This window comes from Dioscorea cayenensis, chromosome 15 (assembly GCF_009730915.1).
Source record: "Dioscorea cayenensis subsp. rotundata cultivar TDr96_F1 chromosome 15, TDr96_F1_v2_PseudoChromosome.rev07_lg8_w22 25.fasta, whole genome shotgun sequence".
Classification (NCBI taxonomy): domain Eukaryota; kingdom Viridiplantae; phylum Streptophyta; class Magnoliopsida; order Dioscoreales; family Dioscoreaceae; genus Dioscorea; species Dioscorea cayenensis.
Genome location: NC_052485.1, coordinates 11,011,591 through 11,036,439, shown reverse-complemented (window position 1 = coordinate 11,036,439; position 24,849 = coordinate 11,011,591). Strand labels below are relative to the sequence as shown.

Sequence of the window (24,849 nt, the reverse complement as noted above, 5' to 3'; positions counted from 1 at the left end):
TTAAATATAGTAGGCTGAAAACTTTAATATTGTGAATTTTGTATGTTATTTTTCTATGTATTAGATGAATTATTAATTTATATTTTTAGTAGGCCCAAAGGAGTGTTTTTTTAAATATTATCTTATGCATTTAGTGAAATTATTAATTTAGCATATTGGCCTAAGCCGGAACTGAAAAAAATATTATTTAATCGAGATTATTAATTTATATAATGTTTATTAGTAGAGATTTTAGTGTATATCTAAAGGAAATGAAGAGAGTGAAACACTTGAAACTTTGTATTGCATTAAAAAAATGAAAACTCCTTTAAGTTTTTAAACACCTAAAATCAAAAAATAGAACCAAGCAAATGAATGCACATGATGAAAACATTATCAAATTAATAAATCATTTCAAGTAGTCTAGAATTAATTTGAAACCATGCTTATGAACCCACAAAAAACATTGAACAGTTTTTGGCTAGGTGTGTGCCAAGGTATTAAAAAACACATCCAGCTTTGATATGTACTCAATTAGAGTGATATTTGGGTCCCAACTTTGATATGTACCTAACACACACCACAAATCTATATATGTGTGTGTTAGGTAGACAATGATTAATCTCTTCATTTGTGGTATTTTTTTTTTTGGAAAATAATCTTTTTTTCCTCATTTTTATAGACTAATTTTTGTCTCCTCCAAAGGGCTACTCACCGCCTATCAGTCCTAACTGATAGGCTATATTGGATCATTAAATTTTATTAGCCCTTAAAATCAGAGAATTAAAGACTAAAGTACTCATTTTAACAACAAAAATATTTGGAAATTAAATAATTTGTTTTATAAATTATATGAGGAAGATTTTTTTATATATATATACCAAATCCGATAAGAATATAATGCATCTTTTTGACACATTGTGCAGGGGACGGCATAACTTAAAATGAGATTCTTTTTTCAATAATTACATTCATTGGTTTAGATATATAAAATAATTAGGAAACTTAATCAAAATTAAAAAGTTAAAAAAGAGGCTTAAAAATAAACATATAAAAAAAATGTTATAAAAACTTCACCATCTTTTAGTGCTTGATATTTGCTGCCATATTTTAGATTTATTGTATACCATTATAGCAATTTTTCAGTATTCAACTGCGTAAAAAAAAGTATAAAAATAATTTACAATGCCAATACCTCTTCATATGATAATGGACTTATTTTTACTGATAATGAAAGTGATCACTAATCATTCTACTATAAAATTAGACTAAACAAAAAAAAAGGGAAAAGAAACCATATGTAAAAAGATTAACATGCTAAATTCAAGAAAGGTTGCATATATTTCCCTTTAATCACTTGAAGATCAAAGAGAAAGAAAAATCAAATATAAAGAACGAAAATTCAAAATCTTCAACACACAATAAGCAAAAGCATCAATTTATAACTGTTGAAATAATCTTAAAAAACATTTATTGCAAAAAGGTAATAAAACTTAACATCATAAACCAAACAAATTGAAGATTTATATATATAAAAAAAAGATTTATATATATATAAAATAAAAAAAAAAGCAGGAGCACAGAACAAAACATCCCATATCCTCATAACCATAGATACTAAAACACAAGAGGGAGAAAAAAAAAATCTCAACATTATGGAAAAGGAACATAAAAAATTATATCCAAACAAAGAAAAACTCTAAGATGGCACATTCAAAGGACTTCTGATTAGTAGTCTTTGATCCCAAAACTCTTTCCTCGCCCTTTTGATTGCAAACTCCCCAAAAGGAAAGAGACGGAGATGGCTAGGGTTAATACCATTTAAAAAAAAACAAAAATAGAAATTCAGAAAAGGACAAACATTTGGGTTTTTAAAAATAAATAAATCAACCAATAGCAGGCGGATAAATATAGAGGGGGCACGAGCCGTCTTTTGACTCGGCCCGGCCGGCCGATTCAGCTAAATCAATGGGCTGGTTAGTATATCCCAACCTGGTGAACCCAAACCGAGGATCAACAAATATATATAATTGCTCACTCACCAAGAATTGAACCGGTGACCTACCCATCAAACAAACATTTTAACCACCAAACCAAACCTTATTTTTTGATTAGTTGGGAAAAACAAAAATCTAAAAACATGTTTTAAAAAGAACATAAAATTATGTTTCATTTTCTTTTTAATCTTATATATACTTTTTACATCCCATTATTTTGCATTTAGCGTCAATTTATTTACTTTAATTATTATTAGTAACCATTATATATAAACAAAATAGATATTACACACCATCTTTGTGTATTAGTCAACATTATAATCCATTGTTTTTATTTGTATACTCACCTCCGTTATTAATATTATTTAAAACGAATAGAAAAACAAAATGTGTATAATAGTATAAGCGGATTATTAATTTAAAACTATAATCTTTCTACACATGTTTGTCAATTTTTTGGTGAAATTTCTAAAATCTTATGTATTTCTAGACATATTATTAACTTAAAATTATAATAATCACTAAAATCTTGATGAATAAATAATTAACTTAAAATTTTGTTATTTCTCTCAAATGTAATTTACAAATTTTTTATTTATCTTTTGTAACAAGATATTTTAAAGAAATAAATCTAAATTACGATAAAAAAAATATTCATTAAGAATTATTAATATTTAAATTTTTTTTCTAGATAATGTATATTTTTTATTTAACAAAATAAATTAATAATTATAAATTTAATTATTGTGATTTATTTGAAATTATTTGTTTTCAATATTTGTTGGCAAAACTTATATATAGATAGATGTAGGATATGAATCAAAATATTTTACATATATATTTAATTTATAAAAAATTAAGAGACCATATAATAAATTAAAAAATTATGTAAATCAATTTGTAAAATATCAAAGTATCAAATAATAAATTTTCATAAATATTTTTTTAAAATATTTATTTTGTTAATCGTCTTTTGGCTCATTAGCATTAAGTCCCTACACATGCACATTCTTAAATTCTCTTAAGTAGGGGCACCCTTATTTGTCACATATATATTAGATTATTTTGTTTCAATTTATAAAATAAAAAATAAAATTACAAAGAATTGTTGTTAAATTATGTATATCAATTTATAAAAAAATATATTAGTAAAAAAATATATATATTTGAATAATGGGTGACCAGCTACACAATGTAAAAGAACTACGTGGGCTTTGATTCTTTTGACACCCAGGAGGATGCGTAAGCAACTTGATTCGACAAGTAAACGGATTAAGTGCAAGCCATTTATTTTCAAATTTAGTGTAATTTAAAAATTTCTATATTTTTTGAATTTTTAGTAATTAATTATCATCATTCCCCAACTCTTTATCTTAATCTCAATATTTCCCAACTCCCACTTTTATCTTAATCTCAATTTTTAGTTTTTTTTTCTAAAAAATTTTCAGAATTTCTTTCTATTTTTTTTTTCTGAATTTTCAGAATTTTTTTTGAATTTTTTCATATTTATTTTTGAATTTTCAGAATTTTTTAGTTTTTTTAATTATTTTATCCACCAACCCGGCCCAGCCCGTAGGGCCCAACCCGGCGGGTTGACCCGCCGGGTCAATATGGAAGCCGGGCCAGTTCCGGGCCCGGTTTCCTGTGACCCAGACCCACCGGGTCAGATGGGCTAACCCGGCTCGGCGGGTTCTAGTCCCAGCCGGGCCGGGTCTGGGGTTGGTGGGCTAGTGAACCGCAACTCGACGGGTCAGTTAACCGGCCCGTGTCCACCTCTAGTTTGAACTCATGGCATCTTGAACAATTTAATAACAACACCAACTGACCTATGAGCTCTTAGTGCTAGGTTTTCTTTAATGAAATATATATAAAATAAATTACTCTTATGCTATGTAATTTTAGGCCAACATCAGTTAATTTATAAAAAAACATCATAACCTCCTATAAAATAGTCATAGCCTCATAAGTATTCCAAACTTTTTATTATTTTTAACAATTCGTATAAAATTTAATGTTTAATATATAATTTTATTTTATTTTTTTTTAAAAAAAGAATAACCCGGCGGGCCGGCCCAGAACCGGCAGGTTTTGACCCGGCCCGCCGGTTTTGGAAAGAGGCCCGAGTCACACTAAAGGGTGACCCGGACCCACCGGGTCCGCCGGGCCAACCCGGCCCGACGGTTCAAAGCATAGGATGGGACGGTTCCGGGTTTGTCCAAAGCAAACCCGGACCCAGCGGGCCTGGTTAACCGGCCCGTGCCCACCTCTAGACAAATATCCCTCGAAAAGATAGCTTAAAAGGGGAGATATTTGAGTGATAATTTTAATATAATGTGTTTGTGTGTATGTGTGTATATATATAATGGTACCTAATACGCCCTTGCATATTCACAAGTTCACAAGTCATACAAGTAGTAAAGTGTACCCAATAGGATAGGGTAGTCGAATCCACAGGGACTGGTATAGCTCTCAATACTCGCTCGTTTTGCAATATCTAGTCGGTTCAAAGATTAGGGTTGAATTAATTAATCTACTAAAGAATAGAAGAATAGAGAGAAAAAAAAAGAAGAGACCGGGTTTGGGTTGAAGAGATAACAGTGGAAAGGACAATGCCTCGGATTCATCCCCTTGACAACTGCAATGACTAGGCAATGATTGAAGAGTTTGCTTCGACGGGTTTGGTAACGTACGTCCTTGCCTAAGGCTTAGAGCGGACTCAACCCCTTCCCAAATGTGTTCCCTAGCTAGACGAGTATCACCCTCTAGACAGCAAATCAATCTAAGGTTATATAGCAACTTAAAATGCAATAGCAACCAACAAGGAAAATAGCAACGAAAATTCACGCATAACCGGCTAGTAGGCAAGTCCCTCTTTAAGCTAGCATCATACAAGCATCAAGGCAAAAAACACATAGAACAATAAGTGATATGAACAACAAGAAGGCCACAAAGAAACTCAAGAATCAATATCACTAAAATCAAAGCATTAGAAGTCAAGGTTCATAATTCGGGGCATCGAAAGATGGTTAGCCCCTCATTGTCTTACAAACAACCATAGGGAAGCAACAAGAGAAATAAAAAGAATCCATTAAACTCCCTTCTTGCTTCACAATCACATTAGAGAAGACTTGACAATAGTTGTCGCCAACGATTCTCCTTTCCCACGCTTATCTCCCCTCCAAATCTGACTCTAAACGGTGCCAATGGCTACCCTAACTTGTGCCTCCAAAAAGAGAGAAGATGCTCTTTTTGAAATCTAACTTTAGGGCTTAAATAACCATTTTCCAAAAGTAAGCACACCTGTGGTGACAGGCGTGCTAATGGTCGTGCTTGGCTCCAGATCCTAGGGATTGACTTTTGCGCAAATCCAGTAAATCACATGGGGGTAAGTAGACATGTGCTTACGGTCCATGCTTGGAGAGCACGCTCGTGTAAGAAGCACTGTGACCATGCTGATCTTTTCATGAAACTTCCAATAAAATGCATGGGGGTAAGCACGCCATTCTTACCGACCGTGCTTCCTCAGCATGATGGTGCTAGGGTAACGAAACTATGATTCTCATTCTGTGCAGACTCCAGTAAAACTCACGGGGGTTCAACACGCCCGTGCTTTCGACCGTGCTTCCGAGCATAGGTGTGCTTCAGACCATGCTTGTAACGAAACTTGTATTCCAATGTTGTTTGCATCCAAATTGGTCTCTTTTCGTTCCTCTTGGTCACGAACCCAATTAACTACACAATTTAGCAAACATACCTCAAGTAGCATCAGTTTATTATAAAAACGTGCTAAAAGGACAAGTAAAACACACAATAGGGTATATAAAATATCTATATAAAATGCACTCATCAAATACCCCACCCTTAAACCTTTGCTTGTCACCAAGCAAACACTCGGCTCACAAGAAAAGAAGATGAGTGCATGACCTCGAATCTCATAAAATATAGGACATTCAAAGACGGCAGGGGAACATCAGAGACTAATGCGTAAACAATTGATTCCTCAATAAATAGATTCACCCAATACTCTATACTCCCCGTGTGTATGTGTGTTCACCGTAGGAATGTGTCCAATGTTCCTTGGAGAAGAAAACTAGTTCAATAGACCTTATTTCCAACCAAACTAAGTGGGTAATAGCTTCATACTCCCTAGAGGTAGCCCTTTCCCTTGGTAGGTCATCAAGTGAATAATGGTAAAGCCCAAGATCCGAATACTCAAGGGTGGTATTCACACTTAAAAAGGAGATAACTCTTTCTACCATATTTTGCACAAACTATTTACAACCATTGGTAGGGCATTCATTCGAATCTTACTTTCCAACAACTACAAAGAGAAACAAGTTGTCTTTCACACTTATTCCTTTTAAGAAAATGGTCTATAAACTACCATCTTTCCTCGGATACAAGTAAACCCACAACTAAGGCGAAAAGTAAACTATAAAAGGGTTTCCAAAGCATAGGTAAAACAACGCTTAGCACAACAAAGTACACTAGCTCTAATGTCAACCCTAGTCTTGTGAATCCCTAACAACAAGTCATACATCATCACAATGAATACAAAGATAACCCTTCTCCACTCTTGAAAATTACATTGTCCTCAATGTAACACATGCAAGCACACATACGAATAAAAGAATACAATATAATTAATTGAGGAGACTTATCAGGGATTCCCTGGACATTGAGAGTGATGATGCCGCTCTCAATGTGAACAACTCAAAATTCCCAAAGACGGCATACATACTATAAAGCAAGAAGGGCACAACATGAAGCTCAAATCCAAAATAAAATAAATAAAATAAAGTACTAAAATAAAATACTGAAAGCGGTAAGATAATCAGTTTACCAAGGACTCCCCTTGCTAACTGTGATAAAAAGTACAAGTCCTAAGAAAGTAAATGAAATATAATACCCAAATATAACAAAAGAAAATGAAAATGCTAGAAGGGTGAATGCTGCTCAGTCGGACTCAGACTCTGTGGCATCCGGGTCGTCAGAACTGGACTCCTCAGTAGCAGCAGCAGCATTAGTAACAGCATCAGCAGGCTCATCTCTCTAAGAAGACCCTCCCTTGCTCCCTGAATCATCTCCCCCATCGGAATCAGAGGACTCGGATCCCTCAGACTCCAAATCAGCAGTATCAACCCCCATGTGACGGGGTGCGGGGGCCGGAGAAGATGGTGGGGGGAGATAGCTGAACACCCAGATGGGCATTGATCCTTATCATGCTCCTACCCAACCAATGCTGGTAGAGTGGTGAACTCATCGACAATACGGTGTGGCTACTGGAGGGTCTGGTAGGTGGTGTCGATGGTGAGTGAGGGCTAGTGGAGGTGGAGGCGATGTAGGTTTAGCAGGAGGAACAACAACACCAATAACCCGGAATTGAGTCAAGTGTGCAATACGAACAGGCTGAACCATCCTCATAACTCGAATAGTATCGAGGGTGAACGAGGTGATATCGTTCTCGATCCTCATATCGCTGATTCCCCCCCGGATGAGCTGGAAGATGTAGGAGCTAGCTAATATGACTCCCACTGTATGTTCAATCACCTGATGATGCATAGCTAAGGTGATCTAATATGCTAGGTGCAAATGGAACCCATCCACCATGCTAAGGAGGTAATTGAAGTCCCTCCTACTCACCACCCCGGTGTTATCTCCCCGTCCTATCAAAAAGTAACTCAGTAAATGATGGATGTACCTAAGAGCAAGGGACCAAAGGCAGGTGGCCTTCGACTTGCGACGGTCGTAGCCATCAATGGTGCTCAAGTGGCACTAGCAAAACTTGAGAGACTGCTCTACTGGCCGCACATTTAAAAGTGCATCATACTCAGGTGTTCAAGTGTATGCCTCATCGTACAGTACTAGATGGACTGAAAACTCGATCAGGCTCATCCTATATATGGCACCAAATGCTTGAAACTAAATCATATAGGCCTATGAAAGCTGATGGGCCCCTTCCCAGTTCAGAAGTCACCAGGAACTTTAATGCCAGCTCTCTATAGGTCGTATTAGTGATGGAGAAGAGTTGATGCCAAGGTCCCACCCGTAGTAGTCCACACACCTCCACACTAAGTCTAACATCATGTAACACATCCTAATCAATCTCTCTAGACTCGCCAATACATCGGGTGCTTAGCCGGTTGTACCGCACTTAATATGCCGGTACACCAACAGTAGGCCCCATAGGGGTGTCCTGCGAGCTGCTTTCGCCTCTCGCTCTCTCAGGCGTAGGCCCAGATGAGGTAATCTTCTTCCTTGGCATTATCCTACATAAAAGTTTAATAAACAAGCAAACAAGCAAGGACCTGTAGCTGCAACACGCCTATGTTGCATACACAGCATGGGTGTGCTGATTGGAAAAGAGCACGAGTGTGTTGAAGAATGAGTCATGAAAATATTAAGCATGGCCGTGCTGGTGAATGAGCATGATCGTGATTACCTGAAAATGACCTAGGGCACAACCTAGCAAGGTCATGCTCCTTACAAAGCACGCCAGTGCTCAGTCATCTTCCTGAACACGAAAACTGAGCAATAGTGCATGGTTTCTAGCATTCATCAAGTTTCAAGCATATCATAGTATATATAATATGAATAAAATGAAATACAAGAGTTTACAAAAGGTAATCACAATAAACAAGGGCCTAGAAATGGTGAAGACTCGTATCTTTGCTCGAAGAAGAGAAGAAGATGGATGAGAGAGAAAAACCACACAATAAGGGCTCAAAAACTCGATGAGAATGATGAAATCTAGCATAAAATGATCTAGAGGTTTGGCAGGAGAAAGATGAAGATGGCGAGTGCTCCGGTGGTGAGTATAAAAAGAACGAAAAATGAAAGATGAACAGTTGTGCCAGAGCACACCTAGTAGCACAGTCATGCTTAAGGTCATGCTGACCCCCTTTATAAAACCGCCAAACCCTAGGGGAGCAAGGTCGTTCTTAAGACCATTCTTAGGGCCATTATTTTTACAGGAAAATTTCAGAAAACCTAGAAAATCAAGTATGACCCTGCAAAGGGCAGCCAGACCGTGATTGTACAAGCATGGTCAACAGCACGGGCGAGAGCACGCCTGTGCTTGCTCCTATAAACAAAAATTTTACAACTCCTGTAAATTGCACGGCCACAAGAATACCCGTGCTTAACCTGGAAACAAATAGGAGCAAAAAAATGGAACAAATACTCTCTCGAGTACCTACTAGCATGAAAGTACAGCTATGGAGCTAAAATATGAATATAATTGAGTATACAATGACCCACATAATCGAGGAAAAACCTGAGCCCAACAACAACAAACGTCTAACAAAGAGCATAAAACAAAGGAAAACAAAACACAACCAAGAGAAAAAAACGTAAGAACAAACACGAAAATACTTGGGTTGCCTCCCAAGAAGCGCTTGTTTAATGTCACTAGCTTGATGTACCTTGTAGCGCTCACGGGGGATCATAAAATCGATTTCCCCAAAATTTCCTGCACCCTAAACACATGAGTAGGGGTTAATGTATCAATCAAACAAACTTCCCCCTCACTTAAATCAAAAGGATACATGTGAGCCCTAGGGGAGATCGGTGGACTAATGCTCTTCTTGTTTGCGACAACATGCTTCCACCTCTTCTTGGTCCGAGAGACACTATGATTGACTAACTTCAGCTCCCCCTCAGACTCTTCAATGTGGCATTGATGGTAGAGCTGCTCCAAGAGTCCATCAGGTGGTTCTTCATCATTTAGTAACTCAGACAAGTTATACTTCAACCATGTGTCCTGCACAAAATCCACAACACAATCATCAATATTGATAAACGCCTAAATGTATGTATTTTATATGTATTAATCTTGTATCATTTGTGAATATGTTAATGAATTGATGCCCGTTTTATGTCTAAATTGGTTATTTCGGTGTTGCAAGTCTTAAATGAGTCGAACGATGCTAAAAAATGTAATTCGGATGAATTCGACACCAAAAACAGCATTTTTGGGGTCCCAGCACTGCAGCGGCACTGTAGCGGTATTGTAGCAGGTCATTGTTCTTGCTGTGGGCATTTGGCTGTGAGTTTCACAGGCTCCATGCGCCCGCATGGGTGCCCGTGAGGTTTGCTGGAAATTCTCAATACTAGGTTACTGTAGCGAAAATACTGCAGGGAAAACACTGTAACTGAGTACTGTAGCACCGGCATGTTTTCTGGGCATTTGGCTGTGAGCTTCACGGGCTCCATGCGCCCGCATGGATGCCCGCATGGACTGACGGAATATAAATGAAACCGATTTTTCTAGGGCAAAGGGAGAGGAGTTTTTGGGAGAGTTTTCGGAGCCGATTTTCACCAGTCTTTAGGAGGCAAGATCACATGTTTTGGAGAAGGGAAATCAAAGGGATAAGCTCGGTTTTGGCTAGATCTTCATCGATCTCTTCTTTGGGAGTTTGTAGACGACGAGGGAAGCCGTCCCCATCACGGCGTCCATGGAAGCATTTCCACCTAGCTTGGCTTGTCTTCCTACTTCTATTGTTTGAGGGAGTTTTCTTATGCCATTTGTAGTTGTTTTTCATGGACTTGTTGCTTGTATTTGTTTGCATGGATGAGTAGACCCCAAGGTCACCGGATGCCGTGAACCTTGGGGTGAACTGTGTATTTGGATGATTTAATTTTTGTCTATTGCAATTGTTGTGTATTTGTGATTCATTCTTGGTGCATTTGATGTGTTGCTTACATGAGAACTCAGTAAAACCAACCGCTAGGTTGTACTTGGTAGCGTGACCATCGCCCTTGTACTAGACACACCAAGTTTGGAAGGGATTCATGTACGAATACGCCGTGACCATCGGGTATTCTGCACCCCTCCACCATTAGGGGCTAGACCAAGTTGTGTTCCGACCCTAATTAGGGATTTCCCCACTTGTTAATGCAATCGTATGAGGATTTGATCGGAAGAAATTCGTGTCAATACTTATACCGGATTAGGGGTTAATTGCCGTGACCATCGGGTTGATCTAATTTAGGAAATCTCTAGGTCCAAACCTTCAATTGCATGACATTCTTAGCATCCTTTGCACTTTAGTAGCCCCTAGGGAATCCGCATCCGTGACCATTTCTTTCCCCTGATTTTATACCCCTACCTTATCATAGACTCCATTTGTAGTTCTTTTATTTCAAGTAATAGATTAGAGAAACCCTTCGAATTATTCGGCTAGACAATACGCAAAGAGGAAGTAAGAGTAGATTCTTGGGCCCAGGGAATACGACCCTCTCGTGCTCGCACGAGGGGTATTACTTGATGACTCCGTGCACTTGCGGATCGCTCATCAAATATCATCTAAAGCATAACACTTGTCATCACCGTCCATGGGGTGGCACATAACATCTTTCAATTTGAACACCACCTTTTCATCACCCACTCTTAATTCCATTAGGACATCCTTAACATCAATCAATGCTTGTGATGTGGCCAAAAATGGTCACCTAAGTATCAAGGGAACCTCAGCCTTGTCATCCAAAGAAAGAATCATAAAATCCACTAGGAAGATGAATCGGTCCAGCTTGATTAATACGTCTTCGACAATGCCCATGGGATGACGAACTGAATGATCAATGAGCTGTAGAGTCATATTTGTTGGCTTAAGCTCACCAAGCCCCAACTTTTGAAAAATTTTATAGGGCATCAAGTTGATACTTACCTAAGATCGGTGAGTGCTTTCTCATCAAGCATCCCCCATAGTACAGAGGATGACAAACCCTCCCGGATCTTTCTCTTTCTTGGGGATCTTGTTGTTGATGACGGCGGAGCATTCCTCACTCAATGTAATAGTGGGCATCTCTTCTAATTTTCTCTTGTTAGTCAACAACTCTTTGAGGACCTTAGCATAGCGAGGCATTTGATCGAGGGTCCCAATGAATGGGATATTGATGTGCAAGGTCTTGAACATTTCAAGAAACTTCTTAAATTGCTCATCTTTTTGATCCTTCTTCACCTTAGCCGAATAGGGTAGCTTAGGTTGGAAGCTAGGAATCTTGGTCTCCTCCTTTGAATTGCTGCTTTTCATTTTTCTCAATATTTCTTCCAATGGATAGGTCCTTCATAATTAGCACTTCAGGTTCGGAGCATGCCTCATCAAACACTTGATTTGGGATAGATGCCAATTCCCTTCCACTTCTCAAAGTGACTACCTTAATGGACTCAATGGGGTTGACTTCTATATTGCTTGGCAGTAAACTTGGAGGACGTTCAGCAAGAGTCTTGGCAATCTGTGCCACTTGATGTTCCAAATTCTGCAAGGATGCTTGTTGGTTCCTCATCAACTCTTCATTCCCTATAAGATGGACATCATTAGCTTGGATGTACTTTACTAACAAAAATTCAAGAGTTGGCCCCTTTCCTTCTTGATATAATGAGGAGGTGCAGGTTGGGGTTGTGGTGGCTTGAACTGCCCTTGTGGTCCTTGCCCCTGTTGTATCTAAGATAAGTATAGGTGGTTCCTCCATCCCGAATTATAGGTACCACTGTAGAAATTTGATAAGTGCTAAACTGTCCATATTTTCTATATCATTTACACTACATTTAACATGAAATTTTACTTGTTTAGAACCTCATTAGTACGAAATTTAATTATTTTGTTCACAACGAACCTTATTTTTGTTTAAGCAAAAAAGAAGTGAATTTGGGGGTGTTTTGAAACAAAATGAAGCAAGTTGCTGAATCAAGGCTGCACCATGACTCATAATTAAAAAAATAAAAGAAACTTACCACATCCAGTGTTTATACTTACCACTACCGTGATCAAGCTGTGGAGGCATGGAACCACCAGAAGCAACACAGAAGTCACAACGACCATTGTGAAGACCATCATGGTTGTTGTCAAGACACATACTCACCATGTGATCAATTTGGATCCCATGCAATTTCGAGCCCACGCAAAAACTTACTCACCACGGGATCACAACCCCTGTGGCGAGGCCATGGCGAAGCCGATCACTATAAATACCACAGTTTTCTCTAAATTTGAAGAGACTCTTTTGCCGAATAAGGTAGTGTGGGCGGATTTCTAGAGATCTAAGCAACGAGAGACAGGGTTTCTTTCATATTCCAGTGGATTCCGGTGGATTTCTCAAGAGTACATCAAGAAGCATCATCGGAGAAGATCGCGCGTGACAGGAATCTTCAAAGATCATTAACAGAGGAACGTGAGTGACACACATCATTCTGATAATCTTGGGATCCTTTAATCCCTAACCTTCAGAGAACTATTATAGGGAGTTAGTTTAAGAATACATTGAACACCTATTTATTCTTTATTTGGTCATGTAGCTCTCTTGTGCTTTGATACTTTGCTTTTTCTGATGTATAAAAACCTAATTCGAGGAAAATTGTATGTCTAGGTTCCTCAGTTATTATTTATGAATCTTGATTGATTAATATATATGATTCTAAGAGGTTAGACATATTCTTAATTGATTTTTACGGTTGATGTGGATGAGGAGGTTATGCCCCCATGTTGATGGCGCCCATGCCGTGATAGATCTATGCATTAGACATAGCTAGTTTTTCAGATTAGGGATTGATTACCCCTTAAGCTTAGGGTTTGATTGGTCTATTCTTGTGGTATTCCCACACTTAAGGCAAACATAGGAGGGTGGGGTGGAAGAGATTTCATCTTTTAAGTTCTTAGTGATTTAGACCTAGTCACCATGGCTTATTGGGACTAGTAGGCCTTTGACACTAGAACACGATTGACACTTAATGCCTATCATAATTAATAATCAAGATAACTATAGTACATACTCCCAACTCCTTCTAAGTGTGTTTAACAATGTCTCCAAGTGTATTGTTTAATAGTGTTGTATAAGTACACTAAAGAAAGAGCATAAACGATTTGGCTATTGATTAAGTGAAAAAGAAGCAATAGGAGCTTTTCACTATTTTAATACAACCCTCATGTCCACCCACGGGGTATTACTTGATGACCGTACACTTGCGGTATCACACACCAATTGTTGTATTAAGTGCATACTTGCATGCTTATATATTTGCATAATTTACACAACCTATAATCGTTCCATCAAGATTGTTTTGAAACATGTTATTCTAACCCACATAATCAACCTGCTCAATGCCAGAAGGCTAATAAGAGCCTAAATGTATGTATTTATATGTAATATTCTTACATGCTAGCATGAGTTTTTTATGGAATCAATGCCCCTTTTATGTTTAAATTGGTTGTAGTTTTGTTACATGCCTCAAGGAAGGTAAGAGGAGCTCAAGAATGTAATTAGGAAGAAATCAGCATAAAAAACTACGCTTTAGAGCTCTAGCACTATAGCAGAGGAATTGTTGTGTCACAGGAATTTGGTTGTAAACCTCACGGGCTCCATGCGCCCGCATGAAGCCTGTGAGACTCACTAGATACTATAGCACCGAATAAATTTTCGAGCAGAAAAGATAGTGAACCTCACGGGCTCCATGCGCCTGCATGGAGCCCGTAAGGTTCGGGCGACTGAGTTTAAAAATAGATCTATGGCATCAATGAAAGGGTCTTTGGCCATCCTTTCTCCACCCTCATCACCTAAGGCTTAAAGGCAGTGGGAGAAGGTAGATCTAAGGGGCAAATCCAAGGGGAGAAGAAAGTTGCTATCAAGGAGATCATCAAGGAGCTTTCCAGCGCAGATCGACAAGTTCTCAGTACTACCTTCTAGTCGACATTTCAAAGGGATTTCTTTGTTTTGTTCATGTTTTATATATATCTTGAGATTTCTCTTTTATTCATGTTGAACTAGACTCCCAAGGTCACCGAGCATCCGGTGAAACTTGGGATGAACTTGCTTGTATGGATGTTGTTATTTACTTCTAGTGTTTTTGGTTTGGTTTGTGATTCAAGCTTTGTGTTCTTTGATGTGTTGTTTTTCATAAGAACTCTGTGATTCAACTTCTAGTTTATACTTGGTTGTGTGACCATCGCCCTTGTACTAGACTCACTTAGCTTGGAAGAGATTCATGTATGAATACACCATGATCATCGGGTATTTCATAACCCTCCAACCATTAGGGCTGAACTTATGTATTGAGTATCGACCCTAATTAGAGATTTCCCTAGTTGTAATGTAATTGTAGGATGATTTGGTCGGAAGAGATTTAGAGCCAATACTTGTATGGCATTAGGGGGCATCGCCATGACCATCGGGGTAACCTACTTTAGGATATCTCTTGGCCCAAAACCACCATTACCTGTGTAATTCTAACATCCTTCTTTGCCCAAAAACACCATCGCCCAAGCCTCGCACTTCCATTGTTGTTTGCTTCTTTAATCTATTTATGTGGTGTGCCTTAGTCCAATTTGTCTATAGTTATCTCTCTTGTTAGTTTTCTTATTTTTTTTAAACCTACCTTTGTTAGACTAGACAATGCCGTATAGGGAAAAGTAATAGCAACTTTTGGGACCCCAGGGAATACAACCCTCTCGTGCTTGCACGAGAGATATTACTTGATGATCCGTGCACTTGCGAATCTCATCAAAGGCCCCTCCTAAGATTGTACAATCAGCCTTATTTGGCCACCCCAAGCCTCACAGCAAATAATCGGTGCTTATTGTTGAACTTCCATAACATCTAACCTCTTGGCAATAGCTTCCACCTATGTTGCTAGGGTAGTCAATACATCAACCTTATAAATTCCAGTAGCCTTTACTGGCTTGTTCCTTTTCTAGCTCCACTAATAACCATTTGATGCCATGTCATCAATAAGAATATAGGCTTCAGTTGGTTTTTTACTGCAAAGATAACCCCCAGCTACCACATCTAACATTTGCTTTGTCACGCCTCGACCCTAACTGAGCATGTGGAAATCACCACGACAACAAGGAGTGGACCCTACTGTGTCCCACCTCCTATTCACCGTAAGGCTCATAACAAACCTGTTAACACAACTTATGAAAAAAAGGTACAAGGTCCATAACAGGACTCGCCAAGGTTCCACATACAACCAAAAAGTATAGCTACAAAAACAGTATACAATACTTAAGTCTAGTGGATCCATAAAGTTTACATGCACACCGCACTAACCTAAACAAGGAAAAAAAAAGGAAGATCACTCTACTGCCTGTCCAGCACAACCCAGTCCAACATCGCAGTCTGAGAAAAGAGAAAGGAGAGTGGTGAGTAACAGGTGTTACACAGTGAGTGGTGACAGCATAGAGATGACAGAGTAAAAAATATATATTTCAAATAGTAGTAACCACAATAATAATAACATATAAAAGTAGTTCTAAGTATTCTACAAGTTAACAGATAACACAATGGTTCATATATGGTACAGGTAAGTAACATTTTCCAACACATTGAGCACCGCTCAAAATACAGGTTGGCCTTAAACAATTCCCAAGCTAATCGTGGCCACGACTAGCTACGGGACCACAAAGGTGTTTTAAGACTTTTAAAATTTACAAATGCTTCCTTCCTTGGTGTTGGCCACTGAGATCCATGTGTGGTGACCCCAGGTTTCTCACATGAAAGACCCCCTTGTCAATGGCCCCGCGCACCTTTTGACCAGGGTAAACTCTGGGTTGACCACGCCATCTCCCATCTGGCCGGACCGTGGAACCCCACACTGCAGTGTCGGACCTAAGTCCGCTGTCACCATCAAGATCCGAATGCCACAATGCAATTCTTTCCAATTCCAACTCGAGGGATCAAGCATATGATGTATAAATGCGGAAATATACCACAATCCATATTCCATTTGCATGTAAAAGACATTTACATATAAACATGTTTCTTTCGAAATAAATATGTATAACTATACCAGAATCATTTTGCCATATAACTTCAGGCTCAACAAATCCATATATAGATATATAGCTAATTAAATCTGATTGAACATCAAATTTATGATATAAAACATATAAAGAAATACCATTATACTTTTATTAACTCTATGCAATTAACAAGTAAACCACTCACTGAATGCGTCATCTCGCCTCGAGGCGTGCTCACTGGTCAGCAGTTTCCTTCCCCTTGGAAGATGTTTCACCATCTAGAATCAAGTAACGAATCTAAGAACCAATGCACCCAAGAATGGAAACTAAAATGCATGCAAATGCCTAGTTACATGTCAAACATGTAACGCTAGGGTTTTAAGGGAAAACGGCATCATTTATGCCCCAAACAACCCTAAACTGAAGGAAAATTAGTTCCAAAGGCTTCCAGGCAAGAAGGACTTCGATTTGGACCAAAGAAATACAAAAAGAGGCAAGTTTTTTTGTGCTACAGTGTTTTCGGAATTGCTACAGTACCCCCGCGGATTTGCTGCAGTAAACCGCCCTTGTTTCAATAGTTTTTCGACGATTTACAACACCAAAACACAAAATTTCTTGATAAACATACACATACATGAATCACAAGATAGAGGGCTTTGATTTGAGTGCAATAACAACTCAAACCAAGGTTAATTTCTAGGGTTTCAAGGATTGTCAAAAATAATTAAATACGAAGAAAATACAAGGAGAAAACCTTGAATCGAAGCCTTACCAAGCTCAGGACAATGAAAGGAAGAGGATAGAAGCATTGCTTAGCCAAAAAACCTCGTCGACGAATTTTTTTTTTTCAAACAAAGCTCTCTCGGCCGAATGGAAAAGAAATGGAAACAAAGAGGTAAATAAAGGAAATGAGAGGCAGAGAAGAGAAGCCACGTTTCTTCTCTCTTATCCATTCAATTTCAGATTTTTTTAAAAAAAGGAAAATTACCAAAATACCCTCACTAATAGAAAATTGAAAAAAAAAATGAGCCCAAAAGACCGTTTTACCCCTAGTTTTCGGTTGGTTTTCACACAACCTTCTGTATAGTTATGCAAAGATGCCACTAATACAAAATGACTATTTTTCCCCTAATGCATGCACAAAAACATCTAAAAAGGCATGAGGTCAAAATCAGAACAGGGTATCACACTTGACCCTCTTTTCTGCTTACCAGACTCACTGAACAAATCAAGATATTTCTCTTTTATGAACCGTTCAGGTTCCTAGGTCAAATCTTTAACCGTTCAGGACAGGGTATCACATGCTTGGTAGCCAAGTTCAAACCATTGTAAAAAATCCGAATCTGCATCCACTCGACATTCCCATGTTGAGGACACTTCCTTAAGTACTCCTTATACCACTCCTATACTTTGTACAAGGTTTCAGACTCCATCTGCCAAAAAGAAGATATGTCATTTCTGAGCTTCGTAATCTTTGTAGGAGGAAAGTATCGACTAAGAAACTTCTCGGCCAACTGTGCCCACGTAGTGATCGACCCTTATAGCAAGGAACTTAACCATTGCTTGGCCCTTCCTCGCACTGAGAATGGAAAGAGTCAAATGCAAACTGCATCATCAGACACGTTATTTGCCTTGAATGTGTCATAGATTTCAAAAAGTTCTTCAAGTGTTCCTACGGGTCCTCGTCATGAAATCCATCAAACTGGCACATCTGAAATTCAAGGACGAACAATGCTGGACCCTACTCCCTTCAAGTTTGGCCTAGCATAATATGAAATTCTTCTTTGCTGATTCTCGGCCATTGGTTCATTCTAATAAACCTCAATGCTGATTTCCACTGAACATGTGCCTCTGAGATTGACTTGTCTTAACCTTCTGTTCAATGTCCTTTCTAACTCCGGATCAGGACTCACAAGTGGAGAAGAGGAACTTCCTCTGGTCATGCAAGAACATCTGTAAACCAGTTCAGTTAACCACGAAACAAAAAAAAATAAAAATAAAACAAAACAAAATAGATTGAAATAAAGAAAAATGACTAGATTACTAGATAGTAAAAGCTTTTCAAGAGTTGCCAGTCCCCGGCAATTGCGCCAAAAACTTGATACGCCTAATAGGATCGGGCAGTCGAATCCATAGAGACTGGTATAGTTCTCAATACTAGCTCATTTTCCAATATCTAGTCAGTTCAAATATTAGGGTTGAATTAATTAATCTACAAAAAAATAGAAGAATAGAGAAAAAAAAAAAGAGACGGGGTTTGGGTTGAAGAGATAGCAGTGGAAAGGACAATGCCCTATATTTATCCCCTTGACAAATGCAATGATTAGGTAATGATTCAAGAGTTTGTTTGGGCTGTGGTAAACACCGCGGAGGGTTTGGTAACGTACATCCTTGCCTAAGGCTCAAAGTGGACTCAACCCCTTTCCTTATGTGTGCCCTAGCTAGACGAGTATCACCCTCTAGATAACAAATCGATCTAAAATTAAATAATAACATAAAATGCAATGGCAACCAATGTGGAAACTAGCAATTCATGCATGCACGGCTAGTCGGCAAGTCCTCATTAAGTTAGCAACATACAAGCACCAAGGTAAGAAACACATAGAACAATAAGCGATATGAACAACAGGAAGACCACAAGCAAACTCAAAAAAATCAATATAACTAAAATCAAAGCATTAGAAGTCAAGGTTCATAATCTGGGGCACCGAAAGATAGTTAGCCCCTCATTGTCTTACAAACAACCATAGGAAAGCAACAATAGAAATTGAAAGAATTCATTAAACTCCCTTCTTTCTTCACAATCAAGTCGAAGAAGGCTTGACAATAGTTATCGCCAATGATCCTCCTTTTCCACGCTTATATCCCATCTAGATCTAGCCCTGAACGGTGCTGACTACTGCCTAATCCGTGCCTCCAAAAAGAGAGAAGATGCTCCTTTCTATGACGTTCTAATGACCGTGCTTGGCTCCATATCCTAGGGATAGATTTCTGCGTAAATCTAGTAAATTGCACGAGGGTAAGTATACCCATGCTTATTGCCCATGCTTGGAGAGCACACTCATACAAGGAACACGGTAACCATGCTGATCTTCTCATGAAACTTCCAGTAAAATGCACGGGGGTAATCAAGCCCGTGCTCCCTCATCATGATGGTGTCAGGGGTAGTGAAACCATGCTTCTTATTCTGTACAGACTCTAGTAAATGCACGGGGGTTTACCATGCCCGTGCTTTCAAGTATGCGTGTGCTTTAGACCCTGCTTATCCTGAAACTTGTATTTCAAGTATGCGTGTGCTTTAGACCTTGCTTATCCTTGAAAACTTAATGGTCAAAATACTCCATGGCAAAAGCTAAAATTTAGAGGAAAGCGACATTTGCGGTTTTCGGGTATCTTTAAATTTAGCAGTCAAGCTTGTGTGTTATCAAAGTCAATTCATATATATTTTTAATGAAATAAATGAATTTATTTATCTTGTCACTTATCTCATTTGCACTTTTTTTTAATCGGGGTACGAATTATTTCATTTAAGATAATTAATTTCTTTAGTAAAAGTCATGAACTCACATATCTTGGAATTGCATATAACACCAACAAAAATGTTTTTGTGATGCATAGTCATGTTTGATATATTTTCTAAACATTGAATGTGATTTTGAACTCATATGTTTGAAGTAAACCATATAGGTTTCAAGTAAAGCATTGCATAAACATATTCTAGCAACTTAGGATATTGCATGAATTTTTTTTAAAAAAAATGATGAATTCGCCCCTAGACCACTATACCATATTTTGTAATAGCAACTAGCAACAAACTAATGGAGAAATTAGAAATTAATAAAATATTTAGGCATTGTTTGGTTACAAAATAAAGGAATATGGCATAATTTTATTATGTAAGAAGTACAAGTGATTATTACAGAAATTGTGGCATATTTTATTTTTACAGAATGAATGTTTGGTTAACAAATAAAAAATTATTATATAAAATATTACATATTTCATTCTTACAGAATGAGTGTTTAGTTAGTATAATAAAAAATGATTACATAATAAAAATAGTCATTGGATTATAACCGTTGGTAATTAAAATTTGAAAAATAGTTGTTTGAAAATAGTCATTGTAAATATAGCCATTATTATTTTTCTCTATTTATACACAACATAACTCCTTCGCACTATACATACTCTTTTTTTTTAGTTGAAAATCTTCATAGTTCTAACCATTTTTTCAACATGGATTCCTTAAATCTTTTGAGGAAAAAAATGAAGAAGTCGGTCTATTCATGCTCAGCAATTGGTCGAGACAACGTCTAGCGACTTCCAAAAGTATAAAACATCACACATCCATTATTACAAGTGCTACATATTTACAATAAATTCTTAAAGGTCATGAGGAACGTTGCAAAAGAGAATTTGATTTGGATCCTTATATATTTCAAGCACTGGCTGATTGTTTAAGAAAAATCTCTCCTCTGTAACTCAAAATGGACAACAGCAGAAGAACAACTAGCAATGTTTATGTACACTCTTGCTCATAATGTTAGTAACCATGATGTGCAAGAGCGATTTCAACATTCTGTAGAAATGGTTAGTCATTACTTTAGTAAAGTACTTAAAGCTGTTAATCGATGCGCTCATGAATACATAGAATCTCCATCAACAATCTCATCGCCGGTTATTCAAAATAATAGAAAATTTTCCCATATGTCAAGGTGGACAAAGCTATATATTATGAATTTAATTTAATTTATCTTTATTAATTTATGAAATGTTATATGTTTGTTTATTTTTTAGGATTGTGTTGGTACCATTGATTGAACTCATATTCTTATCACGATTTCTTTGGATAAACAAGATCTTTACAGAAATAGGTAGCAAACATTATTGCTTACACATTAGTTTTGTAGTAGTATTAGGTAGAGCATAGCCAAGTACAATCATTATATAGAGAAAACCCTCAATAGTTGAAACCCATCAATTTTGGTGGCCAAAAGTCCATTGCAATCATTTAGCTTTGACTCTTTATGTGTAATTGTGGATTTTAAGTCTAGAATTTACATGGCGTAAGAACCTTTCAATCCTTTTATAATTAGATGAATTCATAGCTGAGCTTTTTTGAACATGTCAAAACAATTGATAATCTCTTAATTTTTTACAAACATGCTGCAATGAATGCAATGATTGTTGGTCATTGTTTACAAATTTGACCATCTCATGATTTAACTATGTAGGGAGAACCAAGTTTCCACTTGTTTGAATTTATAATGTGCATTGGTGCTACCACCACAAGAGCACTTAAGTCAATCTTACAAGGGATTTGATTATCGTCCGAATGGTAATGAATTCATCCGAAAATTGTTCAAATGTCAATTGGCTTTCTACTTAGAACATTTTGTTACTCTAGCCTAATTTATCTAGAGCCATTATATGCTACGCATGCTTATTCATTTCATATATGGTTTTTCCTACTACATTTTCTTTATTTTCTATTATATCTACTAAAAATTTCCAACAACATGAAAAGTACACTATCTTTTCTCAAGGAGAAGCTAAATTCTATGAATCTTCTACTATACATGGCTCCCATGGCTGTTTTTTTTCCTACTTCATATATTTAAGCACTAGATATAGTATCAAATTACTTGATGATCACATAGTTAGAGGGATTGATCTTTCAATTATATAGTTGAAGTCCTAAGGGGCATAATTTATCTTGTAGATGTAGGATATGCTAATACTCCAAATTTTATTGCTCCATATAGAGGTGTCTGTTACCATTTGCTGGAACAAGGATAAGCACAATCTAAACCGAGCAATTATAAAGAATTGTTTAATCTGTGATATGCTTCATTAAGGAATCATGTTGAACGCATCATCGGCCTTTTGAAAATGAGATTTCCGATACTTAAAGTAGCAACTTTTCACCCATCAACTATCAAACTGATATAGTAGTTGTTGCTTGTATGTTGCATAACTTCATCCGTATACATAATGGTGAAGATATTGTTAAGGAATTTGATGATGAAACTAAAGAAACCATTTTTCTTAATGGAGATAACTCATATAGTGGATTTTGACACCATGAACTCTGAGCAAAATGTAAATGCTCGTAAAAGAGATGAAATAACAATGCAGATGTGGGATGATTATTGTAGCTATTACAAAGCTAGAACATAGGTTTGTAGCTATCATGAAATTGTTTCTTTAAGTCTTTTGGATTAAACAATATTAGGTCTTGTTGAAAAGCCATTGGCCATGCTGATTTAATGTAAGAAAAGAATCTAAAAATTAAAAAATTTTGCAAGTTCTTGAATAGCTTAAAGTAAATTTCAAGCCAAAAGGATTTTTAACAAATTCATGCTTAAAAAAAGAAAGAATAGTAAACCCAATAGGATGAAACCTGATTATCGAAAACATAAAGAATGCCACAGTCATAATCAAAACATTCAAGAAAACAAAAAAAGCAAAGCACATCACAATGTCACACTCATCATCTATTATTCCATTTTCGTGTACATCATTTTGAGCCATGGCACTTTATGCTATTGCTGAAGACATAAGAAGAGTTCATGATAATGCTTATCTTTAATGAAAATTTGGGTGGCTTTAAACATTTCTTCTTCTGTAAAAATGCACTCATCACGTTAGACACCTTCATGCAATCTTCTATTGTATACTTTTGTACTACTTGAGTGCCCTTGAGAACATTAAAATATTCTTTATTCTCGTGCTCTCGAAATGTATGTATTTTTCCATGTTAAATGATGAATCTTGGGCCTTTTTCCTTTTCACTCCCTTTTTCTTCTCTGTCCATCTTGATATCCTATTCCTCGAAGCATTTCATTGCTTGAACTTTGAGTTTGAGGGTTCCGTGGTTGAGAACAAGGAGGTTCCACTTGCATGCTATCATCTTGATCATCCTCTGTCTCGTGTATAAGTGATGATTGGAGTAGATCGTTTGGAGTAAAAACACTGAAGGTTAGGGTGTGCACTAGCGATTCAAAAATATCTTCATAATCTTCTATACCATGGGATTATTTACTTTTAGCATATCTCCCTACATAACAAATATATAATATATTAGTAAAAGTAAAAATTTATAAAAGTCAAATATTAGAAAATATATGCTTACCCTCATAAACCTCCTGCAATGCCATAAAATATAGAAATGGTTTTTTATACCATTTCCTCGCATCTTTATTCCTCTATTTAAATTGCTCCAAATTATATAAAGTAATTAATGAAAATATCATTCATTGTTTACATGTATACCTCTAGTAACGGTTGATAAGTGCTTGTGTATTAGTAATACGAAGTATTCTTTTCTTATAATGAGCATTACTTTGCTTAGATTTTATCGCTCATACATGTGTATTTGTGTTACTTTTGTGCATGTAGGGTTGTGGAGACAAGTATGAAAGAAGCCAAAGTAGGTCGTGAATACATGTTGATGAAATCTTGAAGTGAACAAACATGAAGACACAAGTCGTGCTCAAAGATACGTGAGTATGTGCCAACCTCCGTTGTGCTCGAGTGAACATGCAAAGTGGAGGGGCACAAACGCAGTCACACTCATGTATTCCGACTTGTGCAAACCTAGCAAGATTGTCCTCAAATATAATTTTGTTGAAAAAACAACACGATCTACTGCATGAATGTGTACCCATTTATGTGGCCTCAATGAAAAGTGTGGATTCAGGAGTATTTTGGCGGATTACTGTAGCAGGTTATTGTAGAAAATCGTTGTAGTAAAGTACTATAGCAGTCACTGCTCACATGCTGCAGAAATTCAATTCCTTCAGATTCACACGGGCGTGTGGAAATTCCACATGCCAGTGTAGATGCCCGATTCCAGCCTATTTAAAGCCGCGATTTTAGCCCGATTGAAAAATCTTTTTCCCATCTTTTGCCCATCTCTTCACCATCTTTGGAGGCGCTAGTGGCTAGGGTTTAGAGGGGCTTTGGTAAGGCTTTTGGAGTGGTTCTACAGCTTTCAACACTGCATTCCTTCGGAAGAGAGTTATTGAGGGAGCTTTTGTCGGCATCGATTCAGCGAGGTGTGCTCTAGGCTTGACGAGGGAACCTTTGGAGAAGACGCGGCCACTCCACAAGACCATCAACACAAATACCAAGGG

General features: G+C 37.3%; 1 long non-coding RNA gene and 1 other non-coding gene across 2 annotated transcripts; one reads left to right on the top strand and one right to left on the bottom strand.

Moving 5' to 3' along the window:
• Positions 1–15,896: 15,896 nt before the first annotated feature.
• Positions 15,897–17,610, bottom strand: LOC120277997. The gene is made up of 3 exons (XR_005541539.1): positions 17,484–17,610; positions 16,917–16,989; positions 15,897–16,088 (listed from the first exon to the last, which is right to left on the bottom strand). It is a non-coding gene; the product is annotated as an uncharacterized LOC120277997 (long non-coding RNA).
• Positions 17,611–18,070: 460 nt separating this feature from the next.
• Positions 18,071–18,177, top strand: LOC120278351. Its single transcript, XR_005541685.1, has one exon. It is a non-coding gene; the product is annotated as a small nucleolar RNA R71 (small nucleolar RNA).
• Positions 18,178–24,849: the final 6,672 nt, after the last annotated feature.